Source organism: Pseudonaja textilis, chromosome Z (assembly GCF_049901715.1).
Source record: "Pseudonaja textilis isolate UNSWEBS1 chromosome Z, rPseTex1.2, whole genome shotgun sequence".
NCBI lineage: Eukaryota > Metazoa > Chordata > Lepidosauria > Squamata > Elapidae > Pseudonaja > Pseudonaja textilis.
The window spans coordinates 86,998,526-87,020,398 of NC_142008.1; the positions used below are offsets into that span (position 1 = coordinate 86,998,526).

At 39.1% G+C, this 21,873-nt stretch overlaps 1 long non-coding RNA gene across 1 annotated transcript; it reads right to left on the reverse strand.

The window, feature by feature from the left end:
- Nucleotides 1-338: 338 nt before the first annotated feature.
- On the reverse strand, nucleotides 339-21,572 carry LOC148124132 (uncharacterized). The gene is made up of 3 exons (XR_015740171.1): nucleotides 21,485-21,572; nucleotides 3,745-3,942; nucleotides 339-1,276 (listed from the first exon to the last, which is right to left on the reverse strand). It is a non-coding gene; the product is annotated as an uncharacterized LOC148124132 (long non-coding RNA).
- Nucleotides 21,573-21,873: the final 301 nt, after the last annotated feature.

A 21,873-nucleotide genomic window follows, 5' to 3' on the forward strand; every position in this document is an offset into this window, starting at 1 on the left:
ACAAAGTCACATATTCATTAGCAAATCACAGGCAACAAGCAATAAAATATTCACACCCCTGTTGAAGGATGGTCCTTCCAGAAGAGGGGTTCCTTAGAAAAAAAGCATTACACCCCTCAGCCTTTTGTCCCTAACTGATAAGGCTATCAGGTAGCCTTCTAAGAATTATAAGGGTAAGGATGTGAAGCCCAAAAATGAAACATGAGGCCCCAAGAACAGAAACATGAACGTTATTCAACAAAATGGCATTTTGTTTTTGTTTTTTGCTAAAATTAGTTACATCACTTTTACATAGGGATGGACAGGTTTCAACCATGTTTAATCTACTGTACTTCACTTCCACCAAGTTAGAGACAGGTCAAAACTGACGTACTTTTCAAGCATGCTATGTAGAGACAGCAGTCACTATACGTTCGCACAACATTCCAAGCCTGAGGCAAGCCAGGACAATTAGTAAGAGTTATCCCAAATGGAGGCCCATTTGCTGAGCAGTATGGTTTTCTGTAGAAAGAAAAAGTACTCATAGAAATACAAGGAGTCCTTGACCTACAACTGTTCATGTAGTGACCAAAGTTACAATAGCACTGAAAAAGGTGACTTATGTCCATTTCTCACACTTATGATCTTTGTAGCAGCCCCATTTTGATCATTTAAATGCTTGGCAATTGATTTGTATTTATGATTGGTGCTGTGTCCCAGGCTCATGGGATCACCTTTTGTGACTTTCTGACAAACAAAGTCAATGGGGAAATTTACTAACTTATCAACTGCATTGATTCATTTAACAACCGTGGCAAAAAAAAGTAGTAAAATGGGCCCAAACTCACTTAACAAATGCCTCACTTAACAACATAAATTCTGGGCTCAATTGTGGTCATAAGTCAACAACTACCTTTGAGCATATTGGGGTCTGTAGTATGGTAAAAGAATGTGATCCTTTTGTGCAAGCAATTCTTGTAAATAACTTTCATTTCTGCATTTCGTTTAGGCAAAAGAAGAAGAAAAACTACTGTTATTAGAAGAATTGATCTTTTGCAAAACAGAGTTTGAGTTCAGTTCTACTTCTGGAACTGAATCACAGACCGTATGTTGCTTCATGTTGCTGTTTTATGTGAAACTTTCAGGCGTTCTCCATTCTTATTGTGGTGAGAAAAAAAATGTACTGGCATAATACTGGAACATTCTTGCATTCCATTCCATCCTGAACTGAGGCTTCTTGGCTGAGCATCCTTCTGCAGTGGGCTGGGCTGCTTTTATTCTGCTCTTCTTTTTATCCCTGGGGCAACACCAACCCACAGTTACATACTCAGCTGGGTTCATGAAACACAGAAAGCCCTAATCCTAGATTAACAAATCACAATGGCATATTGCCTCTTATGCTATATTATTAGCATGAAGACATTACCTGATTCATACAACATGCTGGAACAATAGCTGACTTCACCTAACACCATAATGCTTCAACTAACCGAATTCATTTTAGACATACTTAATGTTTGTATATACCTATCCTTGATTGTCTTTAGAAACTATCAAATATCAAAATCAGAAACCAGAATAGTGACTGTCAATCTGGCTTCCTTTTTGTACAAAACTTAGAATGAGTTGTAAAAGGAAAGCAAGCATTGTAACGACTTCTTTCTGATGGAAGTAATCAGATTGCTTTTATGATTTTGCTGAATAGCAAGAGGCCTTATGTTCCCAATAGTCCTTGTGCCTAGTTAGTGAGAGGAACAAGATTGCTTTCTTTGTTTCCTCAAAGGCTTCACTCTGGCAGTGAGAAGAAACTCTTTGCAGCTGCTTCTCTAGTCAGTGAAGGATCCTGAACTGGTTGTCCTCTATTGTCCTTCCTCAGGACCTTACTATGTGTAGTATTTTGGGTTTAATTGCTGATAAAAGCTTCAGAACACTCTATAGGAGAAAGTAAATGTATCATATGACTCCTGACTCATTAAAACAGACATGACTCTTTCCAAGAAGGTACATAGCTGCTCCAGGGATATGAGAAACCTATACAATGCACTTAACCAACCATGTCTGTATTTGCATGAATTAGCTAACTAAAATTTCAACCCAAATGCCAGTTTTGTATGACACTGAATCATAATTTAACCACAAGAGGTAAGCTAGTAGAAACTAGAAGATTAAATTGTACTTGACTAGTTTGTGATTTAATCTGTCGTGTAAATAACGTCATTTATGTGTCATGCTAAACTGTTACATGCTTGGTTTGAATTAAGTCTATTATTTGAACTCCAACTATGATTTACAGACTATGACTTATAAAAGGAGTGCAAAAAAGTGATACTTGGGTTCTGCGTGCAGTCTGCAAATATTCCTTTTGCCATCCCCATAACCCACTGAATGGTAAGTCCAAAAGCTCTCTCTCTCTGTTTGTGCACAGTGGAAAAAGCTCTCTCTCTTTGCGTATATATGGAACTTGATTATGAGCCATGGTGGCGCAGTGGTTTAAAGTGTAGTACTGCAGACTACTTCTGCTGACTGCAATTTGGCAGTTTGAATCTCACCAGGCTCAAGGTTGACTCAGCTCAGCCTTCCATCCTTCCGAGGTAGGTAAAATGAGGATCCAAATTGTTGGGGGCAATATGCTGACTCTGTAAACCGCTTAGAGAGGGCTATAAATTTAAGTGCTACTGCTATTGGTATTGCTGTGCTGTGGGGCACAGAAGAAAAGCAACAGAGAAAACCCAACTAGAAGGAAAATAGGTGGACACATCTCACTGCATAAATACACTGTACTTTATTCATAAGAGGTAAATCATAAGTCATTGTTTACTATCCACAATTGGCTTAAATCCCAATCAATTAGACATATAAACTCTCATGAAATTCTAACGATATTTAAGAGGATGGTCGCCAAAGAAAACTGGTTGTCCCGTACTTCAAGGATAGTTGAGAATCTACCAGTTCTACTTATCCAGAGTGAAGTGCATTCCCAAGTTACCTCGGCAGCTCTTTTTGTTTTCAATTATAGGTAATCCTCGATTTACAACAGTTCATTTAATAACCATTTAATGTTACAATGTGTTAAAAGTGACATTACTTTTTTCACATTTATGACTGGTGCAACATCCCCATGGTCACGTGATCAAATTTTGGATGCTTGGAAATTGGTTCATATTTATGACAATTGCAGTGTTCTGGGGTCACACGATCCAATTTGGCAACCTTCTGACAAGCAAAGTCAATGGGAAAGCCAGATTCACATAACAACCGTGTTACTAACTTACTGCAACAATTGCAGTAATTCACTTAACATGGCAAAAAGGTTGTAAAATGGGGCCAAATTCACTTAACAGACGACTCATTTAGCAACAGAAAATTTTGGGCCCAATTTTGGTCATAAATTGAAGACTACCTATATAGCTGACATTAGATTTTTCTCTTTTAATCTTCAATGCAAACATAATCTGGCTTTATATTAGGTTGCTTGAACTTGGGTTTATAAGATTTTGCTTGTGGACAGATTTACAAAAACACATGGAATGTCGAAGCACTTCAGATCAGCTTTCCCCAATCTGATGCCTTAGTTTTCATATGTAAAGGTAGCGGGAATTATAGTCACAGTGGCAGATCCTGTGTTTGTGAGATGAGAAATAGGCTTCCTGAACTACCGTTTTCAGCGGCTTTGCCAGCATAGACAATGATAAGAGAGGACGGGAGTTGTAGTTTGGCAAAATCTGGAGAGCCACAGGTTCTGAGAAGACAATATTTTGCACCTACTTTCATCAAGAGGCCATGCCAGATGTTAATATTTTTCTCTTCCGGTTATTAGCAACTTTATTTCTGACTGCGTATTCCATCACCATTCCAAAATTATCCGATCACCGAAATGAACACTGGAGATAGGATTCCACATTTTGTGACATTCTGCTTTCACGATGAGAAGCTTTCCCACGTCACCCAGTGGTGAAGAGGCAACTGAAAAGAAGAGAGCAGGGGCTGCTAACTCTCAGAAGGAGAAGTGAAGCAAGAGCAGAGCTTCTGTGCTACCCAGAGCTCCTTGCCTTCGCCTTGACAAGTGGCAACAAAATAAATAAACAACGTAAATAAGAAAGTATGCAAATAAATGCTATTTGCATACTTTACACAAATTGCAAAAGACAGCATTTGGTGGGATAGCATTTCAATTGCCTTGCTGCCTGATATTTATTTATTTCTGGAAGAATAGCAGAAGGAAGCTCTTTGGAAGATTCCAGCCATGAGTGAAACTGGTTAGTGGATTTATTTAACTCTACTTCATGCGCTTGGTTAAGATTGCCAGCACTGAGATTTGGTCATAAATAACTTCAAATCATCCTGATGTTTTGAAGTTCTTTGGATAAGTGTTAGTGAAAGGCCCCAGGAAAGAATGACCTGGCCCTGTGTCTTTCCTCCCCTAAACTTTCTCTCTCATTCTCGCTCATGGCTTTTTTCATAGGTCTTCCCACTGCCCCCACTCCTTCTTGCTTGTTTTCTTTCCATCATTCTTCTTTCTTCTTCCTTTTCTACCCATTTTTTCTTTTGGGATGTTCTTCCCCACCCAAGTCTCCCCCTCTCCGCTCCCCTTGTCTCTCTCTCTCTCCCCCCTCCCCACTTTCTTTCCTTTACTCAGCCCTCTCCTTTTCCTGTAACTTAAGCTTTTGTTGAGAGCAGGAGAAGGCCGGTCTGCCTTGAAAAGAGGCCCCTCTCTGCCTTTCAGGGTGTAATTGAAACCATCAGCGCGCTGTTCCTAGCCTTGGAGGAGGGGGGGTATAGGATCCCAGAATCAAAGATCTGGAGCTGGGATTTGTGGGGGGGGGGGACATAATTTGACCCTTCAAGACAAACAGTGATTTATGATCCTCTTGCTCACCAGCTAGTCAGTCCGCTTTTCCTACCCCAACCTTTGGAAAGCAAGGAAGTATTCTCCCCCCATCAGTAAAAATGAGGCAAACACACACACAAAATTCTACTCACACACTATGCAAGAATTCCTAAAGAACATTTCATCTCAGGTGACTGTAAAGAGAACAACTTTTCTGCCTAACACAATAGACAAACTAGATACTTCACTGCTATCCCTCTCCCTCCCTCCCAATCTATTTCTGCCACTGTTAAATGTTACGAAAATTCAAACAGCAGAATTATTTCTTTGGCTTTGTGACAAAACTTTTTTTTTCTTATTGCTTTCCATCTATAAACTAGAATATTCAACCAGGAATAACTGGAATTTAGCACAGATATATGGTTGTCAAGGTTTCTTTTCCGATTTTCTTTTTTTGTTTTTTTAACTTCGGTAAAAAGAAAAACAGCAACAACAACACAGAAAGATGTAATTGACAGAGTGGCTGGATCCTTCCAAAAATATACAATCCTACAACTTTTGAGCATAAGCAAATTGTTTTGGGAAATCTGAGTTAAGATTCAAAGCTTGGTCTGTTTTGAAATTTTAATGTTTTGTTAGTCATGGTTTGTTTTAACTAAGAAAGGACACAAAATGTCTTTGCAAATGTACAAAATGTTTTGAACAGTAAATTTATCATTTATTAATTTTATTTGCACCAAATCATCTTGACTCTCAGTGGCTTGTGACTGCAACATAAAATTACAATGAAACATCCACAGTAAGAAAATCCACAACCTCAAATAACTTTAGAACATAAACTCATAACAAATAAAAATGGAAAATAACAGTTACAAAGCACAAATAAAAAATAAAATACCAGAGGCAAGAAAACTCAAAATAAGTTCTGGTCTTCAGATCTTTTTGTGAGCTTTCTTGTCACCAATGCTTTACTTTGTAGGAAGTTAGCACCCACCCTTCTCCTAGAAAAATGAAATATTCTAGGAAACATTAAAAAGGCAGAATATTATACTTCCCTGGATAGAAAAGGAGAAACATGCTCTTGGAAAGCAGCCCCCACCTTTGTTAATAGCTCCAGAAATACTGAGCCATTTTATCTACAAGACAAAAGACATCTTATCTACAACACAAAAGACTTTCAGCTCCAGGGTGATAGGAATTGCCCAAAGCCTCTTCATTACATCACCCAGCAAGATTCAACCAAGCCTGGGACTCAAGTCAACCTACAAAGTTACCCCTGCATAGCCCCATGAAAGTCTAACAACCAATCAGGATACATTTCTTGCACAGGAACAGGAAGCAAGTTCAAAGCCCAACAGAGGGTATAAATCTCTCCCTCTCTCAACCATGTGCTCATTTTTTATCCAGGACCTCAAAACCACGTGGTCCTGTCCACCATTAAACCATCCTTCCAAGCAGCCTCCATGTTTCCAGTGTCTTTCTTCCCAATTGCAACTGAAGCCAGATGGACATTTCTTCCAACAACTTCTTATTGTTCTTTGTAACTGTTGTTTTTCATTTTCATTTGTTTTTGATGTTTTATTTGTATTTATCTTCAGTAATTTCCAAAATGTTATTAGTAAGGAAGACAATAAGCTGAAATCCACACATCTCCATGTTGGCAAGGCTCAGGATTACTGTTCTAGGGATAGCGTATGGCTGCTTCTACGGAAAAATATCCACTTCTGGAGTTCACAACCTCACAGAATTGGAGCTTCTCCTCCCCACCAGGAGGGACTTCTCAGATGGGTAAATTCTAATTGGAGAAGGCAGCCCTGCAGATATCTTGGTACAAATTATATAGGATTTTATAAGTTCAAACGATCACTTTGAATTGCATCTGAAAACTTACTGGCAGCCAATAGGTATAATATGACTGTAGCACTAGTCAATAGGAAGTGACCTGCTGCATATTATACCAATTATATTTTCCAAGTTGTCTTCAAAGCCCATGTAGAGTACCTTGAAGTAATCAAGTTGAGTAGTCATAAGGGCATGAGTTACCATAGCCAGGTCCTTTCACTGAAGGGATGGACTCCACTGGCTTATTCAATGGAACTTGACAAAGGGCATCATCCAAAGCAGCTATGAACTCAAAAGAACCCCCAGTGATACTTCCTCAGGGACAGCACTATTACTCCAGCAACACTGGAGCTGATAGTTAATAAATAGCAAATTCAAAAGGGACAAGACTGTCAGTCTCTAGGTGGCCCAAGATAGCAATATAAAATTAAATATCATCCGCAAATTGTTGGTATCATCCCCACCCACTACTGGATTACCTCTCTCTATGGCTTCCTATGATGCTTTATGTCAAAATAGGCAAGAGGGAGGTGGCCAATAAGGAAGTGGGCTAACTTCATCTCTCCAACTCTTTCAATACATTAGTTTAACAGCAGCAACACATTTTATTATAGCCATAGGTTCATCAATAAATAAAATTAAAATGCAATATAGTACAAGTCCTCATATAATCAAATTTTAATTAAATATAATTGGGCTGACATGGTTAATAAAATGCCAGCAACTGAATATTTGCTTTCAATATTTGGGGGAGGGGGGAGAGAGATACACACAGATCTCCAAATATTCAGTTACTGTCATTTTGTATATATGTATATATAATTATGAACATTGCTTAAGCAGGGCAACCTATAATGTAATATATTGAATTAATTCATTCAGTTCAAGTATTATGCATATTATGTAGACTGATAAATATATCCTAAGACCTAGGTTGTGAAGAAGATCCTTTTTCATATTAGCATGCATGCCGAGAGAATTCTAGAAGTTGAGAGTCCATGCACCTTAAAGTTGCAAAGGTTGAAAAACATGAGGAGAACATGAGGAGATTTTGTTAAGGACAGTTTGGTTATATATACTGTAGGTATTTCCTTATGCATTAAGGGCAATATTTTATCTGTATCATATTCCAAAGCAGAACAACTGGGTTAAATGTTTTCATTTGGTGTGACCTGCAGTTGATCTCATGCACAGTGTGAAATGTTTGCAAGGGACCAGACCACTAGTGGAGAGTAGCTTATCTCTTACACAGTTTGTCCTGATTAATACTGAAATGAACTGAGCTCTCTTGCATACCACTCCACTATGATCACTATTATTTCTTGCCATTTTCTGAGCAAGATGACCTATCACTTCTACCAGTATATTCATGTAGTGTCAAAGTGAAATAGCCTTCTTTTATTTTGTGCAAGAAACCAGGAGACCATGACTTCTAGTCCAGGCTTAGGTGTGAAACCAAATGGGTGACTTTGAGCCAATAACTCCTTCCCTTTCTAAAAAGATGGCAATTGCAACCCTCTTTCAAAAAGAGGTTTGCCAGAAAAATTTATTGCCAGGAGTCATGAATGATTCAAAAGAGGGAAGGAATTCATCCTTTATGTCTATGAAGTACTTTGGCATGGTCTGTAGATGTGTGACCCCGCCCACCCCACCCAAAAAAATAAATAAATTCTCACATGGAAATATATATCCACCTCTTCTGCTTGTGGAAGTGGGATAGGACATTATGGACATAACTTTTTTACAGCCACAAAAAGTTTCACAGCTACTCATAGTATTCCTGAGTTCCCCATGATTATAAAGAAAGTGGAAATATGAGAAAACAGAAGAGGAGAATCAGCAGAAGACATGTGAAATTGGAGAATGGCAGTCAGGAAAACAAACACAAAGAATAACAATCATACAGGGCCCAAGGGTGTAAGGTAATTATAAGTAGGTGATAGGCAATAAATTGACAAATTTTCTTGGGAGGACTGTGGGAAAATGTGTTGTGGTTCACCGGCAGCTGAAGGCAACAGAATCGGACAGTGAGGAAGAACGGGGACCAGTCAGGGAGTCTGGAGAGGACTTGGACGAGGATCCTGCGTCTGATGCAGAGATGGGGCCAGGACCATCTGGGAATGTGGTGCTGCCTTCGGAGCCTTCGGAGTCTGGCAACAGCAAGGGAGAGGACCCAGGGGAGCGTGTTCTTAGTGCCTGTGTGCGGAGAGCTGCTAGAAGGTGAGAGCAGCTGTCCAAAAGGGGCAACTCAGGAGTAAGGCTGGGGGATGACTGCTCCTCTCATAAGGGATAAAAATCAGGCCAAGATGACAAAAACTTTGCAGGAAGCAATGTAGTTCGATCAGTTCTGAGTCATCCTTGAAGCTCTTTGTACTTCGGTTAGTTTTTCTTGTACTTTGGTTGGTTTCTTTTTTAGTTAATTTGACACTTCTGTTTTGGCAGCACTTCACAGAATTGAAAGGTATGTGCTTATCTTGGGGGACTGTTTGAGATTAATTCCAGTTGGGAATGAAAATAATTCCCAGTGTTACAATAAAATAGTTTTTTTTAAAAAAAACAACACAAGTTTATGAATAATTACAGTTCACAAAGCCTGGGTCAGAATAAAATGTGTAAAAATGAATAAGTAGATGGTATCATCAGCTCCAGTGGTCCAACCCTGTCCATCAGCTAAAAATGTCACAGAAATTCACATTTTAGATATAAGAATAATGAATGATGTCAAAAATCAAGACAATCCCTTTAATTTATTAATTACATACTAAGCCAAGGTTGAGAGAATTCCTGAAAGCTGTATTCCGAAATTGGAGAAGTGCAGGAAAGAGTTTTTCACAGAGTTGTTTGGGAGAAGGAGGTTTTCGAATTACAGGATCCTGGTAAGTAATAAAGACGAATCAAAGATAATAATCTGAAATTTACTGAAGTAATATAATTTTCATCCGTGTTTTAAAAGGGTGTACTGGGGATAAGAATGGGATGGACTGGAAAGCAAATGGTCCTTTCTACAGAATTTAGTTGACCTTGTTTACGAACCTTTTACGTGAAGGAGAGGAGCTGGGAGCCAAACTGATTTCAGCCTTGGCTTCTCAAGACTGAAATCCATGTGGGGAGATTAAACGTCACATACTTAGTGAAGTATTAAGTCTTTCTTCCAATTGCCTCCAACCCAGTTGTCCAAGCTCACTAAGAACAGCTGAGGGCCCTCATATGACTCAGCATGGGGGGCTACGCAGAGGAAAGCCAAGGAGATAGCAGCCAGAGCAGGGATCCTGCAGCTGTGCTTGTCAGGCTGAGCCTGATTGGAATACTTAAAACATGCAGAAGGGGATTGTGGCATTGGTGCTGTAGTTGTTTTGAAGAAGAACGAGGGGCTGCCACGCAGAGGAAGGGGTCAGGCTATTTTCTAAAGCACCCAAAGGCCAGACAAGGAATAATGGATGGAATCTGAATAAGGAGAGATTTTACCTGGAAATAAGGAGAAACTTTCTGAAAGTGAGAGCAATCAACCAATGGAAGAGCTTGCCCTCGGAAGTTATGGGAGCACCATAACTTGAGACTTTCAAGAAGAGATTGGACTGCCATTTGTCAGAAATGGTGTAGGGTCTCCTGCTTGGGCAGGGGTATTGGACTAGATGACCTATAAGGTCCCTTCCAACTCTGATTATCTGTTAAATCTGAGAAGGATAAACAGCATGAGGATAGGCAGAGAAAAAGAATCAATGGTTTTTTACATTTCCATGCTGATCCCTGAAAAAGTTGCATTTCTCACATGGGATATTTGCATTAAGAAACCATATAGCTGCTGTGCTTGAGGAAGCACTTTGTAAAGGCAAACAAATTTAATAAATAAATTAATAAAAAGTAAAAGTAAAAGGCATTTCTCGGACCTTTTCCAGATATGCTCTCTTGGAATAATTGAAGGAATTGCTGCCTTGAAAAACTGGAATCAAGATTCTAAATCACTAGTATTTTAATATTTTAAAAATTACTCAATATTCCACCATAAATCCAATATCCCAACTGTTTAAAAACACCAATAGAATCAATCATTAACCAAATTTAATCAGTCCCTGTATTATATCTTCAATCTCCATAAATTATAAATTTCAATATATATTTACATATCATTAATAATAATACAGTTAGGTTACCACATCAAAAATGTCTACCGTCTAACCTTAATTTACAGACTACAAATTAGTTTAATTTATTGTCATTGCACCTCTGTAAAACGAAATCAAACACCATTTTCAGTGCACATCATGACTATGAAAATAAACACAAACAGACATCCTTCACATTCCACACACTGAATTGAAAACCCTGACACCACACCAACACTGCACTATATAGTAGAATTCAACAGAGCTACTGCCCCGGGATAGAAGCTGTTTTTCAGCCTATTTGCCCTTGTTTTTATTATCCTGTACCATCTGCCAGATGGTAATAGTTCAAAAAAAAGGATGCCCAAGATGAGATGGATCTTTGAGAATGTTTTGAACTTTCTTAAGGCAGCGGGATATTAAACTATATAACTATAACTATATAACTATAACTGTTTATAACTATAAAGTTATTCCAAAGAGGGAAAATGATCTTCTGGGCAATAATGCTAATCCTCTGGAGTGCTGTCCTATCTGCCACTGTCCAATTGGCAAACCATACAGAGGTGCAGTAAGATACTCTCTATGGTGCAGCGGTAGAAGGTCACCAGCAGTTTTTCATTCAGTTGTTGTTTTCTGAGAAGTCTCAGGTAGTATAATCTCTGCTGGGCCTTTTGACCAGAGCACCCCAGGTCAGGTCTTCTTTTATGGTAACACTCAGAAACTTAAAACTGGCCACTTACTCGACTTGTTCTCCATTGATAAGCAAGGGCTGGATGTCTGATCTGTTCCTTCTATAATCCACTATAAGCTCCTTGGTCTCATTGGTGTTGAGGACCAAGTTATTGTCTCCACACCATGAAAGCAACTGGTCTACCTCATCTCGGTAGGCAGACTCATCCCCCCTGGAGATGAGTCCCAACACTGTTGTATCATCTGCAAATTTAGTAATAGTATTACTAGTGTGAGTAGGAATGCAGTCATGCACATGAAGAGTATAGAGCAGGGGTCTCAAACTCAATTTACCTGGGGGCCACTGGAGGCAGAGGCTGGGTGAGGCTGGGCCACATAAGGGATTCCACAAAAAACGTTGTTAAAAAAATATCCTCAAATGTCATCAACAGTTAATGGTTTCTCCAATACATGAACTCTCCTGAACACATGAATGGAACATTGAATGAAGATCATGAACAGTTCCTCAGAACATGGCTTCTCCAGCTTACTCCTTGCTGCCAGAGACTTGACAACGCTTCCTCTCACATATCTGAGCCACATTTGGCTTGAGAGAGGAGGCACTTGAGACCCTCAGTATGGCTTGAAGATGATCATCAGTAAGTCTGGACCTGTACTTGGACTTGTTAAAGTTCAGGGTGGAGAAGAAGCCATGACGAGGAACGGTGGGCGGGACTTCCTTCAGAGGTCCATTCCCCCTGAGGGCCGCACTAATATTATACTTTCATATCATGGTGGTGGCCACAGGATATCGTCCTGCGGGCCACAATTGGCCCACAGGCCATGAGTTTGAGACCCCTGGTATAGAGTAAGGGACTTAACATGCAACCCTGTGGTGTATTAGTGTTAAGAATAAGGGCTGAAGAGGTATGATTTCCTAATCTGAGCTTCTGTGAGCGGCCAGACAGGAAATCCATAATCCAAAGGCAGATTGAATAAGAAAGTCCAAAGTCCAGAACTTTAGACATTAGTTGATGTGGAAGAAATGTGTTAAATGCAGAACTAAAATCTACAAAAAGCATCCTCACATAGCCCCCCTGCTGTTCTAGATGAGTCAGAGCAGTGCGAAGAGTGATAGCTACAGCGTCCTCTGTAGATCCATTTCTTCTGCATGCAAACTGGTGTTTATCAAATGTATGTGGAAGACCAGAAATGATGTGCCGGCAGACTAATTTCTCAAAGCACTTCATGATGATATTGGTCTGTAATCATTGAGGTTATTGATAGGGAACTTCTTTGGCAGCGGAACAATGGTGGAAGCCTTCAAACAAGATGGAATAGAGGACTGGGATAAAAACTGATTGAAGATCCTGGTAAAGATTCCAGCCAACTGATCAGCACCGTCTGTAATAACTTGGCCAGAGATACTGTCAGGACCACCAGTCTTTCTAGGGTCCACAGCCCTCAGAATGTTCCTCACCTCCTGTTCCTCCATAATGAGGTGGGGGCTACAATTGGCTGGTGGTTGTATTTTAGCTGTCTCTGATGTCTCCACTTCAAAGCAAGCAAAGAAATGATTCAGTTCCTTTGCCAATGAAGCATCCCCCTCAACAGGGATGACATTGGTCGGTTGATGGTTGGTAATTTGTTGAATCCCTCACCACATCTGCTATAAAAATTATCCTCAATCTTCCACTTGTAATCAGTCTTGGCCTTCCAAATACCTTTCTTCAGATTAGCTCTGGCAACAAATTTGCTTGTGATTATAGTAAATTCTATTATCTATTTATGTCCTATTGTTTTTCTAGTTTATATTTTCTCCTTTTAATTTCTAATACATTAGTATTGAGAGTTATTTTATCTCTATCTATCATCTCTTACTCTTTTTGAGACTTCAACATTATTGACTTTTTTTTCTTTTATATTTCTCTCTTGAGACCTTATTTCTCTTTCTACCATTTTTATACCAACTAAATATTCCCTCTGGCTTACCCCTTGTCTCCTTTTGCCGCATCATTTGAGCACCCATCCATAGTCCTTTCATCGTTTCCCCCTTTCCTCCCTTTTCTATTGTAAACTCTTAAAGAATTATCTATTTGATTCATACTTATTAATCTTATCCCTTCAATGTCTTCATCTTGTTGCTGTTTTCTGAGTATTATATTCATTCCCACCCTTGCCTTTGTTGAGGGTCTTCTACACTCACATCTTTCTTTTTGGACAATCCCATGGTCTGCTTATGATTTTTTATCACAGTTATATATAAACTGGTGAACATTGATAACATTTCTTCATACACTTCTATTGTCCCCTGTTGAGTCATTTTGCAATAAATTAGTATATTAAAAATTACTCCATACACCCTAGAGCTCCAATGTCTCAATATCTGAAAACTCCACAATTACTAAAATTTAGTCAATCCCAGAATCATACCTCCAAGAACCCCAAGTTGATAGTCCTTAAAGGTTGTTTGGTGATTTTCCAATTTGCTTCTTCCCAATTGCCAAATTTTAAAATCTTATTTAGTTTTTCTTCTTTTCTGTTTTCTTCTTTCACCTTCCTTTTTTTTTATCTTGAAAGATGTTCTATCAAGTAGCTTAGATAATTCAAATCCAAAATGGCCCCTTGAATTTCCTTCAGTCTTTAAAGTCCACCATTCAATAAGCAGTTTTAATAGAGAGCGATTTATTTGCAGTTCAATTTGTCTTAGAGATTTTCAAAATGTTCACTAATGTTCCCAAACATTCAAGTCACCTACCAAAATAGAATCAAGGTCAGGTGGCCTTCCAGTTGTTCTTTACTTTCTCTTTTATTTATTTGTGTTAAACAATTATCACTTTCACAAAGGTTTCCATGTTGTAATGCTCCTCCAGTAGATAGCTCCCCTGCTCCCAATTCCAGCATAAAACAGCATGAAACAACTGATTATCAAACAGATCAAGGTGGGTTAAAAATAAAAATAAAAAGGCAATTTCTCCCAATTATCACTTTTCAAGTAATCTAAGCTTTCTATGTTTTTAAGCTTCCATTAAACATTTATTTCACCTCTGGGTCTTTAATCTTTCTCCCTCTGACCGGCTGCCACTTTCTTGCTATTTGGAGATTATTTTAGAAATTTTTCAATTTGGGTAGATCTCTAGCATAAAAGTTGGAAGTTGTCTCACCCAGTTTCAATGCTCTGTCCCCATGTCACTCCAGGACAAATCTTATTGTCCCTGTTGTCACAGCGTGTGACTTGCCAAAATGGACATCATCCCTGCTGCCGTTCAGGAGAGCTTTCTTCAGACCTAACAAGAAAATTATTGGTTTCCTCATGGTCAATGAAGCATCTCTCCTTTCTTCACCACCCTTCCAGAGCAGCTAGGATCCTGTAGGGTCTCCCAACAGCAGTTGCTGCATGGTTTTCATGGAACTCGTTGGAGCCCCGCTATTTTCCAGCCATTTGCGCCGTAACTCCAACCTGAAGTCTTCTTTTCCTCCTTATTCTACTGGACAATAAGATCTGCTCTATCAGCATATGATGGAAATATATATTTTCTATATGAATGTATGTATCATGATTTTTTTAGAGTCAAAGAAATGTACCTTTCTGGTGTCAACAGTCAAATTTAATAATCACATCACACAATAATTAATATTTTAAATAATAATAAAAGAATAAAATTGTATTTACTGTACAATTTGAGACTGCTTATAGATAGAAGCCTATATGTAAGGTAAGCCACAAGGGGTTGAGCCAAGTGAATCTCTTCCTATTATGTAAGGCTGTGTTGCAAGGATGATGAGAACAAAGAGCTGGGTATGATTTTCTCAGTTTAAATTTGGCAACGTTAAGATGGGTAGATTTCAAATCCCAAAATTTCCTAGCCAGCATGCCAGCTGAATGTTGAGGACAGACTGGTATATGATTCCCTCAGTCTAACCCAGAGTTTCTCAAATTTGTCAACTTTAAGATGGATTAATTCCATAAACTCCCTAATCAGCATGCTAGGGAATGCTGAGGGCCTTAGCATGTTGGCTAGGGAATTCTGGGAGTTGAAGTCCATCCATTTTAAAGTTGTCAAATTTGGAGGGTGGAAACATTGGCTAAACACAAAGTAGATTGGGTGAAGGCTGGATCTACAAACCTGTGATGAGCAAGTACATGTAATCAGAATCTGCCTGGACCTCATGACAGTATAGTGTGCATGTTTGAGGAATTCAGTTTGCTGAGAACCGCAGTCAGTCAGAATACGCGAGAAATCCAGCCTGCTATAGATTTTGGCAAAGTATGCCCAGCTGCTGGGACAGTCAGAAACTATTTTAACTCTTCTAAGGAACGTGATACTACAAAAGGAGAAGTTTAAAAGAGACTGCAGGTGGGCTTTAGGCTTGTTGAGCCAGTCTGGGCGCTGTTTCCTTTCCCTTCCACATACTACCAGCCCTTCACATTTGCATGTAATAAAATGCCAAAGGGGACAGCTATTTATAAGGTTGGAGAATCTTCTGGGCTGCTATGACAAATTTTTATCCTGTGTAGGAGATTTGGTACATGGAAATAATTAGCTGTACTGTATTCCCCACCCTGAGGGCAGCAACACCAACTAGCTTTCCTATTCTCTACTTCTGCCCTCATTCATCCTGCACCACTTTTCTAGGTAACTTGTTAGACACAAACCTGAGAATAAAGATTTGAAGCTTGGGCTTTGATTACTCAACACTGGGAGGGAAAAACCACTTTTCTCCTGACCACTATGCTTCTCTCCTCTCTTGAAATCTGTGATGAAGAATAGCACTCATGAATGTGGAGGTAACTGCTTGCTGAGGGAAGTTCATGATTTATTAAAACAGGGTGCAAGATAGGAATTTAATGGGAGAGAAGACCCAAAACAGGGCATCAAAGAAAGACTGCCAACTTACTGGGATGTTGAAGGATGTTGAAGTACAGAAACTTAGGAAAGAGAATTGGAGTACTCTGGAAGAAGGCATAGCAATAGCCAGTTTCTCAGATAGGAGCATTCAATGCCATCACTTTGGGATCGTCATCTGTATGTACGTCATACATACAATTTCACTCTTTGTTAGATTTATATAGTAAGCCACTTACATTGAATGAAACGTACCTAGTAGTCTTACTTCATCTCTCCTTCTTACAATCTCCATAGGTAGATTGAGTTGAGAAATTGTAACTGGCCCAAAGTCATCAAGTCAGCTTTCATGGCTGAGGGTAGACTTGAACCAGTGTCTCTTCATTCCAAGCCTTTATCTGTACATGACACTTATGGTAGATGAGTTTGAGCTTTAATACCTTTTCCGGCTCTTTCCTTGTTACCATATATCTCAAATGAATTTAAGCCTATGAGCTGTCTGACAATATCTGCCATTTTTAATTATCTCTAGTTGGGAATAGAATGATACTGAAAGAATGCTAAACTGTAGTTAAGTCATTCCTGGGTCTAACAACACATCCTAAAAACCATTCTGAGGCCTGATACATAGTAAATTCTGCTGAGATCAAGCTCCATAGTTGATTTCTCTGGTGCTGATATAAACTTTGTGAAAATATAAATTATCCAGCACAATATGGAATGGAACAAGGCAGAAGAGAGATTTTTGTGGGTGGGAGAGAATTATCCTAATTTAGGTGGGCTTCCAAATTGCACTACATGAATTGTTTACAACTAAAGATATTGTGGTTCTTTTGAATCCTGTGGGTGATGTGAAATATCTATCCTCATGTGATTTGCTGCTAGGAGAAAGGATTTATCAGTGCATTATTATAGGTGATGATTGGTTTTGGTGGTATTTTCTGGAAGATAGGGATGGGCCATTATTGTCACTACATAGAGGACTTTGTTTTCTTCAAACGTTATAATGGAAGTACATTAGATCCCAACTAAATTGCATGGATGTTACAGGAGCATATGCAGAAAGCCAGTTTGCTGCAACCATAAATTTGCTTGGCTCATGAACTTAGAAATAGGTACACATGTAAAGGAAGATTACGTTTTGTAGTTTTATGTTGTATTCTACTGTATTATAATTGTGTTCTATTATAATTACCTGAAACTAGTTGGGTAACATTTGAATAATCAATAGCCGGTAAAAACTATTGGATAAACTAAACAAAAAGTGTGACATAAGCTACAACAATGTCATTTTTATAAACTCGACTTCAATCGGATAACTCAATAAGCATTGTCTGATGGAGATCACCTTCTTAGCAAAAGCGTACTCCAACTTAGATGGGTCCCGGACTCTGTTGTCTTTTGGAAAAGTCTTTAAAACATGTCTCCTCCAAAGAATTTTGAGTGTAGAATGCAAGCCCCCTCCCCACTTTTAATTTGATTTTTTATATAAGGTTTTAACCATTTCTCAAGCCCTGGGGTTATTGTAATTTGCATTGTTTTCCATTTGTTTGTAATCTTCTTAGTGTAAAGGGGCAGGCAAATCCTAAGAGTCTCTTGAGGATTATATACATTCTACTAAATAGTTATGGATAATCGTATTTAGCCAAATTTCAGTATGCTTACCTTTGCTAAAACATGCCCCAGACAAAAGAACTCTATAGGGAAATAAGCTCCATTATTGGAGGAAGTGAGAAAAGGAAGATTGCTGATGTTTTTTTTCCCAAAGAGGTGATGCAGTGAAAGTCAATATGCAATTTTAATGGTAGGTAAACTTATTTTGCAAGGGCCTCCTGCCTAGATATCTGCACAATAAAAGAGCTATTCAGTTATACAGCAGTGGGTTAGGTTGTTAAGGAGAAGATATACTCAAAGCACAATTTCTTTACTTTCTTTTTCAGGTCTACATAGCCAGGCTTTCTATCACAGTATTCACTCTCCAAAACTACTCTTGATGGGCCTGGAATGTTCCTTCTTGCTCAGGGTTTTAGCACTGATGCCTGGAGAAGGGAAGACTCTTTCTCCTGATATTTTATTCCTGCACATACCCCTTCAGCTTTGCTTTTGTCTCACACGAGTCTTTTAATTAAAACCAGCTACAAAAGGCCTAACTAAGTGCTGCCCGCCAAGGAGAAAAAGAGGATCATTGCTATGGAAATCAATGGGAGAGGCTGAACTACCACTACATACTTGGCATCATCAATCCAGCAAAGCTGAGCTGGGGTAGAAAATCACATAATTAAAAAATGTGAAATATCTAATTTATTTCACATTTGTAGTCTGTATCTTACCAACAGCAAGAGTTCTCATAATTCATAAATTGGGCTTGTCCTAATTATAGAAAATAGGGATCCATAAGATATCCTAACCCAACTCAATATTATTTGAATTTAAGAAACTCATGTGAGTTCAGATGTCCTTTGCGGATTTATAGAAGAGGCTTGGGCAACCAGAAGAGGTACTAACCCAATACAGCCTTCCTAATCTTGTGTTCTCTAGCTTTTTTGAAATTACAGCTGCTAGAATTCACCAAGCACCTCTGTGTTTACAGTGTCATGTGTTCACTTCATCCTCTAAGTGGTGATAAAGTCCAAGGCAAGGATAGACATCTGAGTTTGCTTTTCATTCTGCTTAATTTATAAATTGGTGGAACATAAGTGGAGCCAAACAGGATATACATTCCTACAATATAATAGATCTACCACATCTCACCAGGTATTCATAAACATGCTGAATAATAAGATGCTTCCAATTTTCAACTATTTTATGCTCCTGTTGGCTGAAGTGGATTTTCTACCCACCTTACTTCATTTAGCAAGAGACAATGGAACTGAAGGAATGGCCTACGAAAGAAGGGTCAAAGGAGCCAATCTCTTAACAAAGTTACCTATTAGTGCACATGATCCAGCTCAGTGTTTTAATTTCTTCTTTTTGTTTAATTGCACATACAGTTGAAGAAAAGGTGAATTATTCTTCAAGCTGACTGTATTCAAAATGAACAAGTTCTCCAATCATTTCATACCTATCCGGTTCTACTGGCCAGTATGATTTTATCTATCATGGGTTTAATTAGACTAAATATACATTTTGTTCTTAAAAAGACTCACAGTGCAGATAGTCCATGACTTACAACCATTTGTTTAATGACCATCAGACAATCACATCATCCCTGCAATCATGTGATCAAAATTCAGGGCTTGGAAACTGGCATGTACTTACAACAGTTGCAGTATTCTGGATGTCACATGATCACTATTTGCAACCTTCCCAGTGGGCTTTTGACAAGCAATGGCAAATGGCAATAGGGGAATCCAAATTTATTAACAAACCATGTGATTTGCCTGACAACAGAGACTAAATTGGTTCTAAAATAGGTGTGACTTACTTTGCAACTGCATTGCTTAATGACAGAAGTTCCAATCCCAATGTGGTCATAAGTCAAGGACTATTTGTATAAGGAGGGGAGTAAAATGTGGGAAGGAGGGTTGTATTTGAATGGCATATTGGAAGGAATTACTCCAAAGAATTCTGAAACCAAGGAAAAATTTAATTTTGATTTTAATTAAACAGCTTCTCTCCATGTATTTAATATTTTCCATCATATCAAAAGAACCATGTAGTGGTACAGTACTTTTTGGGGTGGTTTTGGTAGCCATAGCTAAAGCTTTTGCAGCCTTTGAAATTTCTGATCTACATGGAAACCCTGGAAATGAAAGAAGGTAAGCTAAAACAATGAATATTCACATTTTCTTGTTATTAAGATATAATTATTATTACTACTGAACTATAATATTTAAATTGTAAACATACCTATTTTTATTATCTTACTTCAAAATCAAAAATTTTCCAACATGTTGCTTTCGTTTTACTGTCTTTCTTTTAAGGCTGCAGAATTTGTATTTATAAGGAAATAAGTTATTGACTTTGCATGTTTAAGTCATTCATAAATATTACCATTGTTGAATGAGCAGCAACAATGCAAATTCTTGTCCTGTTGACATGACAGTGTGAGGGTGACAATTCATCTCCCTCCCATCTTGGAGAATTGCAAGTGGAAACAAGATGATTACAGAGATCTCACTCTCTCACTCAGGCTAACTCATTCACCCCAAACTGTGGCACAGAAAATAGCAATCTACTTAACAAGTTGCTTGCACATGGATTGCTATTTGGGAAGCCTTTCACACTTGAATTATGTCACAAAAACATTGGGAATGCTTTTAGACATGTGTCAAATTTAATGTGCCACCAACTTTTCTGATTGTTGTAATAGACTTAATAGGTGGCTACAGAACAAAGATGACTCCTGAAGCCTTTTGTTATTATGGGGTGGGGGGGAGAGTTGCAGACAGTTTGATTGTATTGTTGTGATTGTTGTTCTTATTAAACAGTAAACCCACCATGAATTGTTAGTTTGTGGGATGGTTCTTTTCAGCTGTTGGCTGGTTCAGTCATAGCATGCAGAGCATTAATCTAGATATGGGATAGAGGATTTCCAAGACCTTGAGGCTGTCATAAAAAAATGACATCTCTCTCCTAAAGCTGCATCTTTTTCCTATATTGTAAACCTACTTAGCACCATAAGGTTTTCTCATCACCTTATTTCCAAGTCAGGAGATTTTAGCCAGCTGTTAAATGTGCAAAGAACAAAAGGCTGGTGGTAGCCACCAGTATTCACTGATGTATTAAAAAAAAACTAGGGGCAAAAACTTTCTCCAAAAAACCCAGCACAAAATCCTGGGGAGACAACTTGGTGGTCCATCTGGGGGCCAGGAGGCTGGTCTCCTTTCCCGGGTAAGTTGAGGGTGAAAGTGAAGAAAAGCTGGTAGTGGCGATGGGAACAAACTTTAGTATTGTTCCTGCACTTCTTCAAAGCTGGCCCATCGGCGCCAGGCGCCCAGTCGAGAGAAGAAGCTGCCTTTAAGCGCACCTTGACCTTGCTGGCGGGGGACGGATCCCTCCACTTGTCCAACACGTCTCCTGCCAGGGAGCGGCATTGAAAGAGCGGAGAGCCAGAGCGCGCTGAGGAAAGGCCCTGAAAAGACAGCTTAGGGGCCTCCCGCGGCGAGGAGCGAAGGATTAAGGAGGGGGGCCTTTGGGGAAAGAGGTAGACTGGCAAGTGGGGAGGGAGGCAGGAAGAGTCACGCTAAGGCGGAGGTACAGGCTGGATTTACCTCAGGAATAGTTGCTGTAACTCTTCGCGCTGGGGAGGCCCAGGCACACCGTCCTCTGGCGGAATTCTCTTGCAATTACGTAAGGATCACATCCGAGGAAAGGAGAGAGGACAAACACCCAGCTCTTATAAGTCAGGTGATGGGGGGAACAGACATTAGCGAGTTGCTCCGGTACGGAGGAGAGCGGGATAGAAAGCAGCTGGCCTTCCCAGTTGGGAGAAAAATATGTGATCCTCTTAGCTATTGGTAGTGTATTCCCTTGCCATCTGGCAAATTGTGGGTTTGCTCAAAACGTTCGTATTCCTTCCTTCCTTCCTTCCTAAAGGTTAAGGTAACTTAAACAGTAAAATAGCCGCTAAACATAGGATTATCGTGAAACAATCAAAAGA